The sequence below is a fragment of the Danio rerio genome, chromosome 19 (assembly GCF_049306965.1).
Source record: "Danio rerio strain Tuebingen ecotype United States chromosome 19, GRCz12tu, whole genome shotgun sequence".
NCBI lineage: Eukaryota > Metazoa > Chordata > Actinopteri > Cypriniformes > Danionidae > Danio > Danio rerio.
Genome location: NC_133194.1, coordinates 24792501 through 24796377, shown reverse-complemented (window position 1 = coordinate 24796377; position 3877 = coordinate 24792501). Strand labels below are relative to the sequence as shown.

Genomic DNA, 3877 nt, shown 5'->3' with positions numbered 1-3877 from the left:
CGAGGCTCAAACCAGCGACCTTCTTGCTATGAGGCGACAGCACTACCTACTGCGCCACCGTGTCGCCCTATTATTATTATTAATTAATATTATTATGGCCAATGCAATGGCACAGTAGGTAGTGCTGTCGCCTCACAGCAAGAAGGTCGCTGGTTCGAACCTCGACTCAGTTGGCGTTTCTGTGTGGAGTTTGCATGTTTTCCCTGCCTTCGCGTGGGTTTCCTCCGGGTGCTCCGGTCTCCCCCACAGTACAGGTGGTACAGGTGAACTGGGTAGACTAAATTGTTTCCCAGAGATGGGTTGCGGCTGGAAGGGCATCCGCTGCGTAAAAACATGCTGGATAAGTTGGCGTTTCATTCCGCTGTGGCGACCCCAGATTAATAAAGGGACTAAGTCGACAAGAAAATATATGAATGATTTAATATTATTATAATTAATTATTATTACTTTGATATGACAGGATACTTTAGTACAGTCTGAGGTCATAGAATACTGAAACTAATGCATTACATTTTCCAATAAAAAGTGCAGCTGTTTTCAACATTGATAATAATAAGAAATGTTTCTTGAGCACAACAGCAATGTTACATTGTAAAATACACACACAATGGGTTTCCCTTATGGGTGCCAAAAAAATTACTGGCATTCCTACACTTGTGGTTACATTTTGTCCCCACAACATGAGGAATACAAACTACACATGCACAAAGACAGACAAGTACACACTTTGATCAAATCATTTCAGAAAAAATGACTAGAACATTTCAATATATTAATACAGTCAGACTTTTTCAGTAATAACAATGCATTGGATGGAACAAGCTACATTTTAAAATATTAACAATGCCTATTTTAAGAATTTTAATACTAGTCTAATGTGTGATAATCACACCTGCTCATTTGCATCACAAAAACGAAAGCCTTAGACGCCATCAGAGAAATGTCAGCAATATTGCAATATTTTAAAATGATTGACAGAAACTGTTAAATGCATACTTGGTTAAATACTGGTGAAATCCATAATCATTCATGAGAAAAGGTTTCAGTGTCATGAGCTTCACACATTGCTTCACTCAGAAATGCCAGCCAGCAACTGTGAATGTAGTGGAAAAAAGAGGCTTGGCTTTTCCTCCAGTAACCTTGTTTAAAGTTACACACACAAAGAAGACAGTGTTTGCAGACTTCTTTTCTTTTTTCTATGATTACTGTATATAAGTGCAGTTGTAAATATATTTTGCTCCTGTGCATATTTAACACTAATGAGAATAGCATAAAATGTTTTAAGGGTTTTCGGGAGTTTTTGATGCCATGAACCCCCATCTTAAAATGTAAAAGGGCTTTCTTAAAATATTTTATGCATTTATATTGTAAAAACATGCATGTGCCTAAAATAATAATTAACAAAATATTTAAGGGAAGAAAATAATTTCTGCTGATTTTAAAATATATTAAAAATTGGTGAAAAATACATTAATTTATTTTAAGAAAATTAGATTTATTTTATCATATTTTTGCATTCATTTTTAATTACTTATTTATGAAATTATTAGAAAAATCCATTTATTTATTTGGTTCTTTCTTTGAAACTAACGTGCAATTAATATTCATTGCATATTCATTTACATATGAGGTATAATTCATATTCATACTTATTATACTTATAATATAAGAATATATACTTAATGAAGTTTATATTTTATTTAATTATTTATTTATTTTTTTGTCCCAAACATTATTCGTACTTTTAAACAGACCTAAAAAAAAATGCTTGCCTTTACTTCAAATTACCCTGTTTCAAATAAACAGTGTGTGTGTTAATGTAAAAACGTCTAATGACTGCTACTGAATATGCTTTGGTCTGCTGTGCATATTTAACAATAATGAAAGCCTCATTCCTCCACACAGCTGCGAGGTATTTGTTTTTATCTCCAGCAGGATAGGGGAGTGTTTCTGGAGGTGTGGTTTGGCTGTCTGATGGTATATTACACAGAGAAAAGAGAGAAAGCACACTCAGTTTTTCACCGAGTGTGTCCGCAGTGTTTTTGACCCACATCAGCCCTTTGCAAACTGGGGAAATAAAACTGAACTTTAACTGTTTCCTGTCTGAAACTTCCGACCAAAACTACTGAACAAAGGTAAGAATCGAGATTCATATAGCTGGAACTTTTGGTCTTAGATATCAAGCTTGTAAATCTACTGTCATTTACCTTAAAAAACCCCAGTGGTAACCTAAATGAACAAACCTTGTTGCTGTTTATTTAGAGCAATAACACTCAGGTGTGTCATAATTTATGTTTAACATATGTTCACATATTTGACCACACCTATTGGCCCATAAAGAACTCAAGTGGTTTATGGTATTTGCAGAGTGCAAATTTGGACACCTTTGAACAGGGATGGTTAGTTTAATGTACTTCATAGATGGACAGTTTAAATATTTATTTTTTGCATGTCGACATTTTTTTTAAGTGACTACCAATTGAAAAACTACACATAAAGCCTAATGTAAGCTGTTGCGTCTGTAATATTAGGTATGCTGCAATATAGCATTTTTATTTTGGTTATGGAGCAAGTAACTTAGGTATTTATAGTATCTCAAATGTATTGTTACAGTATTGTAGACCTAATAATTCACATTTCTATAAATTACTATACAGCGGGGAAGTATTGAACATGTCATGTTTTTGACATGGAATTGAACCAGATTTTGGTAAAAACCCAAACAATACAAAATCCGAAACATTAGTTATGCGTACTTTATATAAAAGGTTTAATATATATATATATATATATATATATATATATATATATATATATATATATATATATATATATATATATATATATATATATATATATAAAAGCTTAAAGATGCCTCTTACATGTAGAATGAAGTCACATGAATTGCTCAGGTGTGAAATGTGACTTCAACAGAGTGTAAAAATCTTGCTGGTTCTGTGGGTCTCGTCTATCAAATCTGACCTTTAATTTATATTTTCTATTGGATTCACGTCAGGTGATTGGCTGGGCCATTCTACAGCTTGATGTTCTTTCTCTGAAAGCATTTGAGAGTTTCCTTAGCTGTTTTGGAACATTGTCTTGCTGAAATTGTCATCTTGGTTTCATCTTCATCATCCTAGTAAGGTAGATGTTGGATTGATGCAGCTAATATTAACTTACAGTGATTAAGGACAGAGGGTTGCTGAACAACTACTGAGAGGTTTTAGCTGCTGTCTGGGCTTTCACTGCCTTTCTACACCTCCCTTTCTTCATGTGTTCAATACTTTCCCCTGCGCCATTTAATTTTATTACGTATTACCTAATTTGTAAACTAATTAGATTTGTTTTCTTTGCGTATATAGATTTCTTTGGCTGTTACCAATATCTTGAAAATTTGAAGTCAATGGCACCTTTAGACATATGTTTTCAGAGAAAAATGGTGATGTGTTCAATAATTATTTTCCCCACTGTAGGTATGATATGCATTGTTATGCACTATACCAGGGGTGGGCAAACTCGGTCCTGGAGGGCCGGTGTCCTGCACAGTTTAGCTCCAACCCTAATCAAACACACATGCTTATAGATTTCTTGTGATCTTAAAGACACTGATTAGCATGTTCCGGAGTGTTTGACTAGTGTTGGAATAAAACTCTGCTGGGACACCGGTTCTCAAGGATCAAGTTTGCCCATTCCTGCACTATACCATTTAAATGAATGGTTTTCTAATAGTAAGGCAGTTGTTGTAGTAATCTGTGGTTATAGAGTAGGTCAAAGTTTTAAGTACACCAAATAATGAAAATTCTGTCATTATTTACCCACCATCCATTTATTCTAAATCTAGAGTCCATCCTCTGTTAATCACAAAAGATATTCTGAA

The 3877-nt window shown here is 34.0% G+C and overlaps 1 protein-coding gene across 1 annotated transcript in view; it reads left to right on the top strand.

Moving 5' to 3' along the window:
- The first annotated feature begins 2003 nt into the window (after positions 1-2003).
- Positions 2004-3877, top strand: part of eppk1 (epiplakin 1) — a 24436-nt gene continuing 22562 nt past the window's right edge. Inside the window, 1 exon segment of the mRNA NM_001326484.1 lies at positions 2004-2135. The gene's annotated coding sequence lies outside the window, so the exon portion shown is untranslated.